This window comes from Spinacia oleracea, chromosome 5 (genome assembly GCF_020520425.1).
Source record: "Spinacia oleracea cultivar Varoflay chromosome 5, BTI_SOV_V1, whole genome shotgun sequence".
Taxonomy (NCBI): domain Eukaryota; kingdom Viridiplantae; phylum Streptophyta; class Magnoliopsida; order Caryophyllales; family Amaranthaceae; genus Spinacia; species Spinacia oleracea.
In genome coordinates this window covers 78,821,060-78,839,350 of record NC_079491.1, presented here as the reverse complement: position 1 = coordinate 78,839,350, position 18,291 = coordinate 78,821,060, and the positions used below count along the sequence as shown (strand labels likewise).

The window sequence follows — 18,291 nt, the reverse complement described above, 5'->3', positions numbered from 1 at the left end:
TGGGATCGAAAATGCCATTTTTGGCCATAAATGACCTATATCGACCCAAATGAACCATAGGCGTGCATAACGAACTTGAAATGAGTTTCACAGACATATAACTAATCATATGAATCATTAAAAAGGTTTAGAATTTGAATATAAGTTCGTTTGCGGATAGTTGTGATCGAAAATGCCATTTTTAACCATAAATGACCTATAACGACCCGAATGAACCAAAGGCGTGCATAACGAACTTGAAATGGGTTTCATAAACATATAACTAATCATATGAATCATTAAAAAGGTTTAGAATGTGGATATAGGTTCGTTTGTTGGTAGTTGGGATCAAAAATGCCATTTTTGGCTATAAATGACCTTTATCGACCCAAATGAACCATAGGCGTGCATAATGATCTTGAAATGAGTTTCATAAACATATAACTAATCATATGAATCACTAAAAGGGTTTAGACTTTGAGTATAAGTTTGTTTGTTGATAGTTGGGATCGAAAATGCCATTTTTGGCCGTAAATGACCTATATCGACCCAAATGAACCATAGGCGTGCATAGCGAACTTGAATTGAGTTTCATAAACATATAATTAATCATATGAATCATGCAAAAGGTTCAGAATGTGGAAATAGGTTCGTTTGTTGGTAGTTCAGATCGAAAATGTCATTTTTGGCCATATATGACCTATATCGACCCAAATGAACCATAGGCGTGCATAACGAACTTGAAATGAGTTTCATAAACATATAACTAATCATATGAATCATGAAAAATGTTTAGAATGTGGAAATAGGTTCGTTTGTTGGTAGTTGGGATCGAAAATGCCATTTTTGGCCATAAATGACCTATATCGACCCAAATGACCCATAGGCGTGCATAACGAACTTGAAATGAGTTTCATAAACATATAACTAATCATATGAATCATGCAAAATGTTTAGAATATAGAAATAGGTTCGTTTGTTGGTAGTTGGGATCTAAAATGCCATATTTGGCCATAAATGCCCTATATCGACCCAAATGACCCATAGGCGTGCATAACGAACTTGAAATATGACTTATAAACATATAACTAATCATATGAATCATGAAAAAGGGTTAGAATGTGGAAATAGGTTTGTTTGTTGGTAGTTGGTATCGAAAATGACATTTTTGGCCATAAATGGCCTATATCGACCCAAATGACCCTTAGGCTTGCATAACGAACTTGAAATGAGTTTCATAAACATATAACTAATCATATGAATCATGAAAAAGGGTTAGAATGTGGAAATTGGTTCGTTTGTTGGTAGTTGGGATCGAAAATGCCATTTTTTGCCATAAATGACCTATATCGACCCAAATGAACCATAAGCGTGCATAAGGAACTTGAAATGGGTCTTATAAACATATAACTAATCATATAAAGCATGAAAAAGATTTAGAAAGTGTACTTAGATTCATTTGTTAATATTTGGAAAGTGGATACATTACAAAAGATGAACTACAACAAGCATGTCAAGATTTTGGCATGGATGAGGTTCATGTGGAAGAAATTATTCATGAAGCGGATCAGGATAAAGTAAGTTAAACTTTGATGATTATATATGAAGCTAGGTTAGAACAAATTGTTTCTTTAAAATTAGTTTGTTTCTCTTGGTAGTCTTACTAGATGTTTATCTTTGGTTTTTGAAATGTGCAGGATGGTCGTATAGATTATAATGAGTTTGTTGAGATGATGTAAAGAGGAAATATTGATTTGGGTAAAAGACAGAAACCTCCAATTACTGCAGTTAGGGAAGCGCATCAGGTTTGTTAATTTCTCTTATTTGCAAGTTTATGGCTTTTAATAAAGTCTTGCATTCACTTGCTTCGCTTTATTTTGACAATCTAATCTACAAATAATGCTGAGTTAAACAAAAAAAACTTAACTTAACCATGGTCTTTTCACAATGATGTAGACGAGCTGGATATAATGGAGTCAGGACACAAAAACTTGAAGTCCTTTTTGGAGAAGACAAACATATATGAGAGAGCCTTGGTTTATTATCATCTTTTTAGTATCTGGTCCTCATCAGTTTGATTGTAAGGGAGTTTTTGATTAATAGATTGGCTGAAAAGTTAAACCAGAGAAATACAATGAAATGACATGCTTTGATATCATACAGGATCAAAAATGTTACAGAGAATGCAGTTGGTCAGGTCAGTCATTTACCGGAGTGAAATAGCAGCTGACCGGTGATAGTGTAAGTTTCAGATATTGTTGTTATCAGATTCAGATCAAAGATTTTGAGTAAACAATCAAGGTAGAATTGAAGTTGTCTGTAATCAGAAATGCCATTCAATCATGTTTGCAGTTGGATTTGTGTACAACTTTATATTTGAAATGAGTGGAACATCATTTTTAAGCTCTTGTTTAACAACAACACTTGCTGTAGTTTAACCATGTATATTACTTAGAGATCAAATTTTCATTTCAGGTGCATTTACAAGCTTAGAGACAGTCACAACTCCAAGGGAGGGCCCTTTACCAAAGAGGAGGTGGATCAAGTTCGAGACAAGTGGACTACTTACTTCAACGATTGTGAACTACCCTCAGTGTAATAAATAGAGAAGACTTGTAGTTATCCATGACTCTTACACTATTTTGTTATTTATCGATTTAATTAATTACATTTGAATTAATTCGATCGGTAATATTATTGGAAATTTGAAATTTATATCATTTTTGAGGAATGTCAAGATGATGTTTGGTGAAACAGTATTCTATAAATTATAATGCAGAATTTTATATTGCAAAATATCAGGAATTATATTGCAGATTTTTTATTTTTTTTTAAAAAAAATAACTCAAAAGTTGCCTTTGTTTGCAACAAGAGCAACTTATGTGAAGCTTATAAGTTGCCCTTGTTAAGGGCAACCTTTGATAATTTCACAAAAGTGACCCCCCCATATGTTGCCCTTATAATTGGCAACTTATAAGCCTATTTTAAGGGCAACTTATGATGTTTTTTCCTCTAGTGTTGCTCAACCTTTTCTCAGAAATTAATTGATTTAAGCAGAAGTTACTAGCTTCTATATTAACTTAAAAGGATGTGTGCCTCCGTAGTTGTTTCTAAGAAACTCTGTTTGCCAATTTAAAGATGAGCTGCCAAGGAGAAGTTACACACAGGTTACCAAGTTACCAAGAAATGACAATTACTTATCCCACAAAAGAAAGCTTCAGTCTAATACCATGTCTGTAATATATCTGTCATTCCATGCTTCAACTAGAATCTGGAGTAATATTTGTAATCCCAAATCCTTGCTAAACATTAAAAAGAAAAAGAAAAAAAAATGAAAAAGAAAAATCTACATATATCAATTAACGAGGCGTCAATGCCTGGTCTGATAACCTAGATGCCCTCACTTTTACAACAACACTCAATCTGGCTGAACCTGATAATTGCAAATAAGTTATTTCCACTTCTAGCAAACGTAAAACTATATATCAGAAAAGTGCAAAGTAATTCAAGAGACTTAAAAAGTTTTATGATATTTTTATCCCACTAATTTGTTCTTTCTGATCTAAATATTAGACCTTATTGATCACTATTCTATTAAGAGTCATCCATGATCTATTATGTAAAGATTGTACTTTGTAGAAATCATTATATAGTACTTCTTAAGTTCTTAGTATTTGTTTGAATACTGATATAAAAATAGTAATCATGATTTTGGATCAGATTTTGTTAATTTGTTAAGAATAGAGTTATTCAAATAGAGTTATTAAAAAAATGATCAAAATAAATGTCTTAAAAAAATAGGTATTACCTATCGATAGGCGAAAATCAAAATTAGCCAATAGAGAAGTAGAAATTCACTAGTTGCTTCAACTATCGTCCCAACAACGGACTATCATTAATAAAAAAAACTGCAATATCAAATACTCTGTGCAAAACAGAGAAACTAAAAAACTATTTTCCAATAATCTCTATGATACTCCAATGACTTCTAAAATTAGAGGTTAGAAATCGCATCTATTAGGAGTATGCTAATTGGAAAAACTGGTTAGAGCTTAGCAATTTCACTATTTAAAAACGTGAATTAGCAAAGATCATGCGTTAAACTTATGCTAATTAATTATATCCTACTTAATTACATATATGTGGAAACAATATTACTTGTATACATATATTCTGTCATAAACGTTTGATATTTCACACCAACTAATTAATATAGCTAGCAAACCAAAAAAAATTACATACCACACAAAAGGTATTATGCAGATACATAGTAATCAAAACAAAAACAATTACATGTAAAATTAAAGAAACTGGACATTAAATTCATCATCATATACTATTATGTATTTTTCAGAAAATCCTAATTATCATCATAAACCATTGAAAGTACAAATACATACCAAACCAAAAGGTGTTATGCAGAAAGTCTAGTATCCTTGCTAGTACTCGAAAGAATTTGTACAAAATGTGTCCCGTGCATTCGGGATGTATATAATATTAGAAATTGATGAGAAAAAGTTGAAGTGTAGTTATTGGGATGATTTTTTGTGTCCAGATCATTGGTTGGATCATATATGTATCCAAACATTTCTGCCTCTGAACATAATGGGTCTATCAAGGAATGGCATCAACAATCTAAATAGTTAATTACATATCATTCGTTGCCGCAACGTTGTTCACAACATAAATGGGGAGACCAAAAGAACAACAGACAAACCCCAAATCGCCAAATTGACCAAAGACCAACCTTAAAAAAAAGATCATTGTCTAGTTTTCTACATTCTACCATTGAATTTACAATAGCATGAAAGAAACTGCACCTGAATTATAAACCCAATTAATCAAACAACCAAGAATACCCTAACTCGAAGTCTCGAACAGCTCATCAAGTAAACTTGAAGCAACTAAAAAAAATAAAACTTCAATAAAAAAGGGGGCTGTTTTTTTTTATGAGACTACACTTGATTTAACACCCAATTAATCAGAACACACTTATTCAAACAACCCATCAATCCAATTCGCACGCAAGCAATTACAACTAAAAAAATAGAACTTTCAATTAAAAAAAAGGCTATTATGAAAGAAACTACACTTGAATTATACACCCAATTAATCAAGCCACTAGTAGAAAAAACCCTTATTGCAGCGGGCTTTTAGACCCCTGTTGCAGCGTACATCGTATGCTGCAACTGGGGGGCCTGCAACAAGTCTGAACTTGTTGCAACGTACAATGTTCGCTGCGAAAAATGGTTTTTTACAGCGTACATATGCCTTTACGCTGCTACAAGTGTCTAAATTTTGGCTAAAATCTTGACTTGTTACAGCGTACAAATAGGTGTACGCTGCAAAAAACCCAACCTGTTGCAGCGAACATCTATTTGTAAGCTGCAATAGGTCTGGTTTTTTGCCAAACTTTACACCCTTGTTACAGCGTACATATATATGTACGCTGCAACAAGGGTGTAAAATTTTAGTTTTAGGGGCTAGATTGCCCAAATACAGAAACCTGTCACAACAATAATAGAATATCGCAACCTGTATAACAAATATAAAAACAATAAATAGTATTTTCAAGATACCCAAAACAAAAGTGCACGTACCATATACATTTAAATATATGTATGTTCCAATTTCAACGTATGCATACATTTTAACATAAAAGATTGTTCTATAATATCTAAACTAACTCGATCAAGGGTCGCTAGGCCAATAATAAATACTTGCAGCCCATTGCTCACGAACCACATCAATTTCCTCACTAGCATAAGACGTATTCCTCAGAGTATAGACCTTTACAAAAACAAAAACAAAATCACATTTTAACATTCAAGCAACTAATGGCAATGTCCTAATAGTCTAAAATACGAAGCAAGAGTAAGGAAAATTAATTAATTACCTCATCTAGCCTTAGGTTATGCATATTAAACATGTAATAAGTTTAAAATGAGTATTAGGTTCTATAGTTCAAAGTTGGGAGCGAAAATGCCTTATTTTAGCCTAAATATGACCTACAACGACCAAACAAGCCTTAAATGTACATAAGTAGATTAGAATAAGTCTTAGAAACTTAAAAATAAGCATATTAGTCATTTAATAAGTTTAAAATGAGTCCTTAGGTTATTTAGTTCAAAGTTGGGAGCGAAAATGTCTAAATATGACCTATAACGACCCAATGAGTCTTAAATGTGCATAAATAGATTGGAATGAGTATTATAAAGTTAAAAATAAGCATATTAATCATGTAAAAGGTTTAAAATGAGTCTTTATATTGTTTAGTTCATAGTTGGGAACGAAAATGTCATTTTAGCCTAAATATGTCTTATAATGACCAAACAAGCCTTAAATGTGCATAAATAGATTGAAATAAGTCTTAGAAAGTCAAAACTAAGCACATTAATCATGTAAAAGGTTTAAAATGACTCTTTAGGTACTTTAGTTCAAAGTTGGGAACGAAAATGTCATTTTAGCCTAAATATGACCTATAACGACCCAATGAGCCTTAAACGTGCATAAATAGATTGGAACGAGTCTTAAAAAGTTAAAATTATGCATATTAAACATGTAATAGGTTTAAAATGAGTCCTTAGGTTCTTTATTTCAAAGTTGGGAGCGAAAATGCCTTATTTTAGCCTAAATATGACCTATAACGACCAAACAAGCCTTAAATGTACATAAGTAGATTAGAATAAGTCTTAGAAACTTAAAAATAAGCATATTAATCATATAATAAGTTTAAAATGAGTCCTTAGGTTATTTAGTTCAAAGTTGGGAGCGAAAATGTCATTTTAGGCTAAATATGACCTATAACAACGCAATGAGCTTCAAATGTGCATAAATAGATTGGAATGAGTCTTAGAAAGTCAAAACTAAGCATATAAAACATTTAGTAAGCTTAAAATGAGTCCTTAGGTTCTTTATTTAAAATTTGGGAGCAAAAATGCTCATTTAGCCTAAATATGACCTATAACGACCAAACAAGCCTTAAATGTGCATAAGTAGATTGGAATGAGTCTTGGAAACTTCAAGCTAAGCATATTAATCATGTAAAAGGTTTAAAATAAGTCCTTAGGTTCTTTAGTTCAAAGTTGGGATCGAAAATGTCATTTTAGCCTAAATATGACCTATAACGACCCAATGAGCCTTAAATGTGCATAAATAGATTGTAATGAGTCTTAGAAAGTTAAAACTATGCATATTAAATGTATAATAAGTATAAAATGAGTTTTTAGGTTCTTTAGTTCAAATTTGGGAGCGAAAATGTCTCATTTAAGCCTAAATATGACCTATAACGACCAAACAAGCCTTAAATGTGCATAAGTAGATTGTAATAAGTCTTGGAAACTTAAAACTTAACATACTAAACATGTAAATCAAAAGAGAGGGTGCAAGAAAATGATGTGCAACAGAAAATGGTTGTAGGAAAATAATTTCACCTGACTGACGAATCCGGTGTCAAGCATCCAATGAACAGGGATGTGAAAAGACTTGAATCCGGTGGCTGCTGATTCTCTTAGTCGCGACAGATTATAAACCCCATGCTCTAATCTGTTTCAATTTGCATAGCATGAAATTTCATTAGCTGGTTGAAATCAAAATGTTATACAGAATTGCAACAAAGAAAAATGAACATGAAAAATGGATGTTGTTGCATGTAGTAACAAAACGATTACCGTGGTCCTGGTCAAATACCTCTAGGACTTGCAGAGGATCGAGTGACTCTTAGTGATTATGAAGAAGGCAAACTGCAGCATTGAGCATTGGTTCCTTACCGTTCTGTGGATCCAAATACATATCAAGCAACCTAATATATGGTCATGAAATAAAAAATCAATTAGAATATATTTAGAACTGTGTTTGACACATTCAAAAAAATCGTTAGAGGTTTTGGCTTTTGAGTAAAAGTCAAAATTCATAAGGCTCTAACTCCTAAATATAATCCAAATAGTGTGACTAGTTTCTACGATTTCTGATATACCTCCACAATTTGAGCAACAGTCGAGCTACTTTGAAGACTATCCAGGTACTTCTCTGGATGCACCTGTAAACAATTGAACTCCCAATTAGAAATTGCTCAAGAGGCAATGGACCAACAACTGCTTGTAATACCATGTTCGTATAATTATTCATCCTTAGAAATCATCATGCTCCCACCACCCCAGCCCCCCAACAAAACTCTAACGCGCACTTTAAGAAGAATATGTATACTTGGCCTGTACAACTCTCAACTTTAAAGAATCTTCAAAAAAAAAAACTTTGTTCCTTGGTAGAAGGTGTGTGCATTTGTAAATGGTCTGATTTGTGTATCACTTTGCCCATGTTCAACCTTGTTTAACATAGTCGAATCAAACTTGAGTTTCCAGACGAGCTCAAACAGTTTTTTTAAACTTGATACATTTAAGAATCAATATGTTCAAGTTCAGCTCGTTTATTAATTGAGCTAAGCTCATAGGCGGACTTCTTTTTCCTTTAGATCATTTAACTAAAAAACTCATCAACGGGCCATAATTTATAACTGGTTAAGTTATTTTTGTTTTGAGGAAGTATGAGAATTGGATAAACCCTTTAGAATATGCAAAAAATGTTATTGAATGAGATTTTCAGGAAGCGATTATACCTCCAGGCACCTTGTTACAAGCTTGCCATTTTGAAGCACATACTGCAGCATTGTAGCCCGACGATCTGAGAAGCTTCACCAAAGCATAACGAATACAATTTCCATAGCATAGACCAGATTTAACAAGCTGAAGCTCGTTTACATCCATAGAAAGTAAAAGAGATTGGACCACAAACTGCAAGTCACTCTCATACTGATCCACCGAGCGCTTAAAGAACTGCACAATGACAACGAGCAAATATAAATCTCTCCTTCACAGATATACAGAAGAACTCACAGAGTAGGTACAAGAAAAGGCAGGGCAATATCTTATGTGATAGGCATCAAATCACAAAAGCTATATCAATAGAGTAAAAAATGAACCAAATTGAATATTAATAGTATAATACTATCACAAATCAGACTTTGTGTTTTCCTCAAAAAATAAAGTTTATATTAAAATGTATTTGTTTATGGACACAGACAGAGAAGCTGCTTCTAACAGAAGGATCAAAACTCAAACTACAGAGTAAAAGTACTTGATTTTCCTCAAAAAGTAAAGTTTCAATAATTTTAGAACAGAATTACATTCCCTCATTTCCAAGAAAGTATCAATTACATCTACACATTTCTTTGGAAGTGGCTTCCGCAAATTCATATCCGTAACTGAAAGCTATCATTGTCCAAACACAATTATTGTAAAGTAATCCAATTTTCCAAGAACTATCAACCATTTCCATCAAAATCAACCAATTGGTAATTACTTCAAATTCAGTTGCATCTGCAAATAAGTAACGTTTTAATTTGGAACACTTGACACTCTAACACTTCAATCATCAGTCAAACACTTCAATTATACTTCCTAGTATATACTTTGTGTTAAGCCTAAAGTTTCTTTACTTATTACCAATACAACCTAAGAAAAACTGTAGTATGGATTCAGCTTTTCAGTTTATTAACAATTCATTTTGTTTGTAGCTTTGCTTAGAATTCGAAATGAGTGATAATCTGGATGGGGTTGAAGAAGATGATGTTGTGATGTTTGGAAGGAGCAGGGGCAATTCAAGAAGCCAGAGTTCGGTTATTGATGATGAAGAAGATAATGAAGTTGAGGGAGGTGCAGTTGTTGTAGGAGAGCAGAGTATTATCAGCAGCTATTAAATAATGATAACTAACAGTAACAGTGCTTCAGAGTTAGACAAACAGATGGATATGGCCTGGACAAAGTCAGAGAAGTGGATTTAAAATTCCTTATCTAATTTCAGTACGCATTTAAATTGTGAAATGAGGAGATTTAGGAGAGAGAGAGAGACCTGGACAAAGTTAGAGAAGGAGGTCATAAGAAGATCAGCAAACTGATCAGGTGTATACTGTCTGTAGATATAAGTATTGATGTTGTAATTATGAAGATAATCACTATTTCCAGCACTGAGAAGATGAATTCCAGCTGAGAACATCCCTTTTTCTTTCTCAATCCCCACCAATTTTGTCACCTTACTCTGGTACTCCTTGTAGTACCGCAACTGTTGCGTAAGAGATACCGCCCTCTGTAGTTGCAAACCCAACAAAGTTAGTTTTTAACATTCAAGTTAAGTTTTATGAGTTAACAAGGTTTTGCATGGAAAGATTGAAACTTTACATATAAGCTGGCTGTTCTCTCGGCGTAACCCGAACCAGCAAACGCAAAGTTGGTGCCAATGAGTAATCGTAGACTTCCAGGCAAAGAAATCGATTATTTTGCGAATGGTTTTTGGGGAACTCTACCTTTTCTTATCCCCTACAAGGCTACAAGCAAGAGGCTAGCTGGAACCATAGCAGAATAGGATTTGACTAGGGAGCGCTAACTCAAAATCTAAAAGAACAGACAAATCTGATTGTAACTAGGCGAAAGAGAGTAAATGTAAATGTAATACTTCATAAGACCAACTCAAAATAATAATTACCAGAAACAAATTCAGGAGGCTGAAGATTAAGTCGCAAAATAAGCCTTGCAAATGCTGGTGTCAACAGCAACATAGAAGCCTGCATTTTCAAAAAATCAAAAAATAAGAAACTGCTCAAACTCCTGCATGTTCAATTGGTATCAAAATTATAAAACGTCAGTTAAGTGTCAGCGTATTGCCATGAAGTCAATCAATTTAATCCAAAAGGGTTACAGATATTCCAGCAAGAATTTTCATTGACTTTACAATTAAATTATCAGATAATACAAACAAAAGAAAAACCAAAAAGGTGATTAGAAAAGAAGAGTTCCAGGATCAAAGCTTCAAATTTACTTCAAATTGCATTCAAATTACATACCAACTTGTAATTTATCTATAATTCCTAAATAATACCAAAAAATTAACTTTTCAATTACCAAAGATACAGAAATTTTGACTTCCTATGAGCTGGCCTCAGACTTTCAAAAGAGGAAAAAGAGAAACTTCATGAAGATAGTTAGATATATCAATACCTTAATGCAGTTTTTAAATCTAAACAAGCACGATGATAGATTCCTGCAGGCAGTACGATCTTCACAAATTAAGTGCAAAGAACGAATTGAACAACTAGCCAAAAAAACAAAAAAACAAAAACAGAATTGTACAAACCCTAATTCTAAAAACGAAAATCAAAAGGGGAAAGGAAGATAATTACTTGTTGTGGCGAGGAGTGACGGCCGAGCAAGCACCGGAGAACAGACCGTTCTTTCTTAGAACCACCGGCCGAGCTAGCTGAGTTTTCAGCGACTATGTCAGTCGTGGTTCAGCGCGGAGAAGGTACAGGACGCGACGGGGGGAGGAGGCGAGAAAAAACACTCACCGGCGAGGAGAGTGACGGCGGATCCGAGCAAGATGAGTTCGACGGCGACGCAGGACCGAGCAAGCTCTGAGTTCGTCGTCGACGCAAGGAATTGAAAACTGAGGGAAGAAGCTTGGAGTTGAGCGCGGGGAACTCTAAAATTTTGAGATAGATATTTTAGTTAAATGAATTAATTATTCAACAATAATATTATTCCAGCAAACAAATTTTGTTACACGGATTTGTTGCAGGGTACAATAACATGTACGCTGCAACAGTATCTAGCTATTGCAGGGGGCTTTTAATATGTACGCTGCAAAAAGCTCTTTTGCAGGGGGAAATTAATTTGTACGCTGCAATAACCCTTTGAAGGGTTTGACCCGCATTGACCTATTGCTTGTTGAAGTGTATTAATACATGTACGCTGCAACAAGGGGGCTGCAACAGGGTTTTTTCTACTAGTGAGCAAATCAATAATACCCTAATTCAAACAATCCATCAAATCAATTAGCAAGCAATTAGGACTAAACAAAAACAAAGTTTCAATAAAAAGGGAATGAAATAGAATAAAAAGAAACTTACGCAAATCCCACAAACCTCAGCTTCTTCAAACTTGCGGTAACGGGCACAAATCAAACATGGGTTTTCTCTCTCCCTCTTTCTCATACGGGCTATTATCAACCCAAAGTAGCAAAACCTATATCACAGATTACAGGAGTAGCAGTTTATGGGGAGGTTATTCCTTTTTTAGGGGACGTGGGGAGGTTATTCTAAATTCTAATTGTATGTGGGTTTGTATTTTATTGTGTTTTATTTGTGTTTTTTTTAATGTAAATCTTTTGAATTTTGGATTTTAGGGTATTTTGATTGATTTTGGAGGGAGTGCATTAGATTGCTATATTTGGGTTTGGTAGGCCTCACAAACTCCAGTGACTTTCTTATTATTAGATAGGATTTTTAATAATTTTTTTTTTAAGTAGGCACTAGATTGTCTCTTTGAAGCGGGAATATAATAAAAAATTACGTTTATATCTAACGGGTCGCCTATAAATAAAAGGCGACACATAAGGTCAACTATATAGTGTCGCCTACAATATAAGAGGTGACACGTAAACTATATGCGTCCCCTGCAATGTACAAGGCGACACGTAAAGTATACGCGTCCCACTTTATAGGGGAGGGGACTCGTAAACGTTTACTTTTAGAGTCGCCTACTCAATAAAAGGCGACTCTAAAAGCTTATGTGTCGCCTAATAAGTTGTAGGAGACACGTAAGCTTTTTATTTGGTTTTTTATTTTGATTTATAGAGCCTTATGAGTCGCCTGCTCTATAACAGGGGACTCTAAAAGCTTATGTGTCGCCTATTTGTTTGAGGCGACTCGAAACGTCCGACTCCATAAGGTGTTTTTGTAGTAGTGTCCATTCGACTTTGATACTCGAAAACAACCATAAAAGTCGCTAAAAGAAACGTACATTTTAAATTGCTCACTTTCTCTCATTTCCATGAATCGTTCTTGGATTCACTACCAATCAAGGAAATTTATTGTTACCTTTCTAAAAGGATTTACTGCAGTGCAAGATATTTAATTATAAACAATAATTAAAACATACATTGAAGCATGCAAAGTCTAAACATTTATCATGAGTAATAACTTGAAAATTAAAGCAATCATGCAATTTAAACAAGTCATTAGCATTTTATTCGAATTTATTGTTCTGCCAGGTGTGAATAAAATGATTCCAAGACCCTAAAATCATTGAAGAACTAAGCACATTATGTATTTTGACTCAATTCTAAAATATTTTAGGTAAGCAAAAGCCTTTTGCTAATAGTCTAGAAACTACTCTTGGTTGATAGGTACGTCTAAGAGCTTATTAGGTAAACCTATCGAATTTGCCACGACATAAAAGGACTCCTTACTTATATCGTTGAGTTTCACCAAAACTAACATGTACTCACAATTATTTGTGTACCTTACCCCTTTACAATCAATAAGTAACACCTCGCTGAGCGTAAAACTATTACTAGATTGATGTATAGGTTATCCAAGTAAGTGTTATTTTGGCATGTCACCTTTTAACTCAATTTTTAAAGTTTGGAACTTAAGGCTCTTACTATGTTGGTTAGATTTTAAGTGAACTAAAATCCTTAAATGCAACAAAAACAAGCCACAATTTCATGCATATTTAATACATATTTAAAAGCAATAAATAAATTAAAGCATTCATAAGATAAATGTGATCTAGTATGGCCCGACTTCATCTTGAAGCTTCAACTTCAAAGTCCGTCTTGAAAATGGATTGGAAACTCCGTCTTGAATTTCACCTTGGGAGGCGCCATTTTCTTCAAATAGGGTCAGCTATAATTAAACTAATACTATTTGATGGTACGCAGACCATATTTGAATTGAAAAACAAATTTTGATGCATTAGACCAATTACATTCAAATTAATGGTACGCAGACCATATTTTCTATCATATTTGGGCCATACTAGTCACTTCATAACCTGCAAAACAGTACATATACAATATATACCATTCACCCATTCATTATCATGAATGGCCTACATAGCTGGTTAGTAAAACACGTTGTATGCATCACATAAATATTTGCTGCAATTAATCAAGGGCACCAATAACCTACCAATTATTCAGTCCTTATTAATTCTAATCGAGTTGTTTAACCTTAAAGGATTTGTAGACCTAATCAAGAGTTTATGACTAAAATTTCTCCGACTTAAACCAATAACTTTATATGATTTACTAATTTTAAACATAAAAATGTATTTCTAGTCTAACCGGAAACATACAAGTTTAATTAAAATTTAAAGCTCATATAAAATTATAATTGAATCCATTTATTTAATTTATTTTTCAGTTGAATTAAATGAATTTAAATTAATTCAAGGTTTAATTTTAGTAAAATATTTGGTATAAATAAAAATTTATAATAATTATAATATTCAAAATTAAAATCCGAGAAAAAAATTTAAATTATTAATTTTAAAATTAATTTAAATTATTTCCGAATTGGAAATTTAAAATTAAAACAAAACCCATCAACACTTTGCAAGACGAGGCACTTGGGCTTGTGCCCCAGCCCCATCGAGCTACGAGGCCTAAGCCTAGCGTCATTGATCTTCGCACATAGCCCGCACAGCGAGACGACACACACGGCCCATGGCCACGCACACCCGCAGCCACGAGGGCCACGCTGCGCGCAGCTAGGTGCTGTGTCGTGGCTGCCTACCTTGCGGCAGGCTTGGTGCGTCGTGGCGCAGCGCTGCTGCACACACGCCTCTTGCTTGTGCTTTGTGCCCTTGCCCTCGCCCAATGCTCTGCACACACACCTCGGCCTAGAGCCTTGCGTGCCGCATTGCTCGTTGCTCGCTTCATTCGTAACGCACGGGCGACGAGCTCCCTTGCTCGTCGTCGCGTGCCCGCACTATACAACACCCCTTAAGGGTAACACGTAGCTTCCATTGCTTTGTGCGTGCAACATTTATGGGCGTTTTCATAAAAAATTTAAAATTTTTAAATTAAAATTACTGACAAATTAATAAAACATATTAATTTCATAACTTTAGGGCTAAAAATTGAAAATTTATTAATCAATTAATTTCCGATTAACATGGATTCAAACCTAGGTCATAAAAATTTAAAATTTATCACAAATTAACAATTTTTATGGTGGATTTTAATCATGGATACCTAATTAAATTATTAATTAATTATGAAAATCTAATCAATTCTAAATTATTCGAATTTCAACAAATTAATCATAATTACAAATTAGGTTGTATAATTAACAAGTCTAGGCATTCATAATTTTTAAACATATAGTGTAGGTCAATAAATAACTCAAGATTTATCAACAAGAATCGCAAATATTTAATTTAACATCTTAAATTTACAAACTTTTGCGTTCGAAAAACCTCCGAAAAGTCATAGTTAGGCTTCGAATTTGGGAATTCAGGGTTCGGCCGAAAAATACTAGTTTTGTCAAAATTTTTAGGATGCCTTTTACATGCGAAATTGACACAAAAATCACTCGATTTGGTTGAGTAACGAATATTCTGCCGAAAAACTGCGTACATATAATTAAATAAACGCAATTTGCAATTAATTACGAAAACTAATCACCCCTTTAATTCCTTGCAAATTTGTAAAATTTAACCATGTTCATGCAATATAGATTATGAAAATCATAAGAGGCTCGTGATACCACTGTTAGGTTATACATATGAATAAACATAAATCATGCGGAAAAACCATAAAGCCAGGAAACATATTATTTACACATAATCATTTAGCATAATTCAGATGCATACACTTTGTAGCGTGCCCTCCCTAGCTGCGCCCAAACCGAACATGAAGAAGTCTTTAGGACTCCAAGTTTCGTCTCGCCGTAGATAGTCCACAACACGTCCGAATCTGCCTTAAGCTTGACCAACTAGAATCGCCCTTAAGGTTCTAAGAATTTCGGCTAAATAGGTTGCAAGTGTTTGGCTGATTTTTGCTTCAAAATCTTACCTTTGAATACTTCAATCCTCGATGTAAATATGTGACCCTAGGCACCTATTTATAGAGTTTATGGAAAGGAATTATAATCCTATTAGGATACTAATTAGTTTAATTAGAATTTCTTTAAAACTCTTTTAAACTAATTCAATCTTTATTAGGATTAGATTTTAATCAATGAACGAATTCCATAACCTTTAGGATTTGTATCGAACACAAACGTTGCACGACCACGAGCGTACCGCACAGCCCGCGCAGGCCTTGCGGCCCACACTAGCAGGCGCTGCTCGCAGCTCACGAGCGTCAGCCCGCGCGCGCGCGCCTTGGCCTTTGCTGGGCCTGGCCTTGCGCTAGGCTTGGCGTGGCTGGCGTGTGTTTGTTGCGCTTCGGCTTGCTGGGCGATGGCCCGGCTTCGTGCTGGGCGTTCGTCTGGCAGGCCTCGTCCGATGCTAATTCGTACGATACGCTTCCGATTAAATTCTCAATTCCGGAATTCATTTCCGATACGAACAATATTTAATATTTCCGATTCCGGAATTAATTTCCGTTTCGAACAAATATTTAAAATTTCCGTTTCCAGAATTATTTTCCGATTTCGATAATATTTCCGATTCTGACAATATTTCCGTTTCCGGCAACATTTCCGATTCCGGCAATATTTCCATTTCCAATAATATTTTCCGATACGTACCATGTTTCCATTTCCGGCAACATCTACGACTTGGATAATACTTATATTTCCGATACAATCCATATTTCCGTTTCCAGCAATATCATCGTTTCCGGAGTATTCACTTGCTTGCCTTTGACGATCTCAGCTCCCACTGAAACCAAGATCCGTCGATTCCGAATATCCATAGATGGAGTATTTAATGCCATTAAATACTTGATCCGTTTACGTACTATTTGTGTGACCCTACGGGATCAGTCAAGAGTAAGCTGTGGATTAATATTATTAATTCCACTTGAACTGAAGCGACCTCTAGCTAGGCATTCAGCTCACTTGATCTCACTGAATTATTAACTTGTAAATTAATACTGAACGACATTTATTAGACTTAACATTCTATGCATACTTGGACCAAGGGCATTATTTCCTTCATTTTGGTGATGTTTTATCATTTTTGTGATAAATTACACTTAGTTTATAATATCTTTAATCGTTGTTTAGAGAAATTTCCCAAACAAATAACCATACGTTTAGGGATTTTTGAGGAGTGCATTACAAACATATGTAGCGATATATATGTTAGGTTATGACAAATATAAAACGTATATTTCATGCGGAAAAACCATAAATTAGCATAATTTAGGATACATACATTCGAAGCATGCCTTCCCTAGCTGCTCCCGAACCGAACAAGAACAAGTTTAGGACTCCAAGTGTAGTCTCTGCGTATATAGTCCACAACATATTCGGATCCACCTTAAATTCAATTAACTAGAATTTAGCCTAAGGTATTATGTTTATTCGTTTATAAATTTGTGGCAAATTATTAACTTTAGTTTTTAACTTAAAACTATATGAATACTTGAATTGATGTATTACAAATTGTGATTGCCATCACATATTTATAGGGTAGGATTATCGAAACTAGAAACCTACTAGGATTCAACTTATCCAATTCTATTCGAATTAGATTCTAATTAAATCTTTTGATTTTAGTGTTTAGCTTAACAACTAACTCTAGTAGTTTTAGGAAAATAATCTAACAGGACAAATCCCAAGCAACCAAGGATTCGAGGCTTGCACGAACCACACACGAACAGCCCACGAGGGGCGCTGCTGTGCGCGCGCGGGGCACGGCCCAGCAAGCAGCCACGCGGCCCACAGCGTGGGCGCTGCTGCTGATGGCCTTGCCTTGCTCGGCTAGGCCTGGCCTTGCCTTGCGCTTGGCTGGGCCTGCCTTGCTAGGCGGGCTGCTGCTGCTGTGTTGCCTTCACGCGGGCTTCGCTAGGCGCGGGCCTAGCTTCGTGCTGGGCCTTGCGTCTAGCAAGCTTGTCCGATGTTTATTTCGTACGTCGCGCTTCCGATTAATTTTCCGATTCCGGAATTCATTTCCGATTCGAACAATATTTCATATTTTCGATTCCGGAATTAATTTCGATTCGAACAAATATTTAATATTTCCGATTCCGGAATTTATTTCCGATTCCGATAATATTTCTGTTTCCGGCAATATTTCCGTTTCCGGCAATATTTCCGATTCCGGCATTATTTCCATTTCCGATAATATTTTCCGATATGTACCATGTTTCCGTTTCCGGAAACATCTACGACTTGGATAATATTTATATTTCCGATACAAATCCATATTTCCGTTTCCGGCAATATCATCGTTTCCGGAGTATTCATAATTTGCCTTTTGACGATTTCAGCTCCCACTAGAACAGAGATCCGTTGATTCCGAATAT

The 18,291-nt window shown here is 34.7% G+C and overlaps 1 long non-coding RNA gene across 2 annotated transcripts; it reads right to left on the bottom strand.

Annotated features, from left to right (window-relative positions):
• Positions 1–5,525: 5,525 nt before the first annotated feature.
• On the bottom strand, positions 5,526–11,629 carry LOC110805640 (uncharacterized). 2 transcript variants are annotated; one of them, XR_008921321.1, is made up of 10 exons: positions 11,210–11,629; positions 11,028–11,070; positions 10,516–10,594; positions 10,212–10,424; positions 9,886–10,119; positions 8,594–8,810; positions 7,955–8,017; positions 7,650–7,780; positions 7,413–7,524; positions 5,526–5,769 (listed from the first exon to the last, which is right to left on the bottom strand). It is a non-coding gene; the product is annotated as an uncharacterized lncRNA (long non-coding RNA). The 2 variants fall into 2 exon arrangements; XR_002538068.2 differs by having other exon boundaries at positions 7,669–7,780.
• Positions 11,630–18,291: the final 6,662 nt, after the last annotated feature.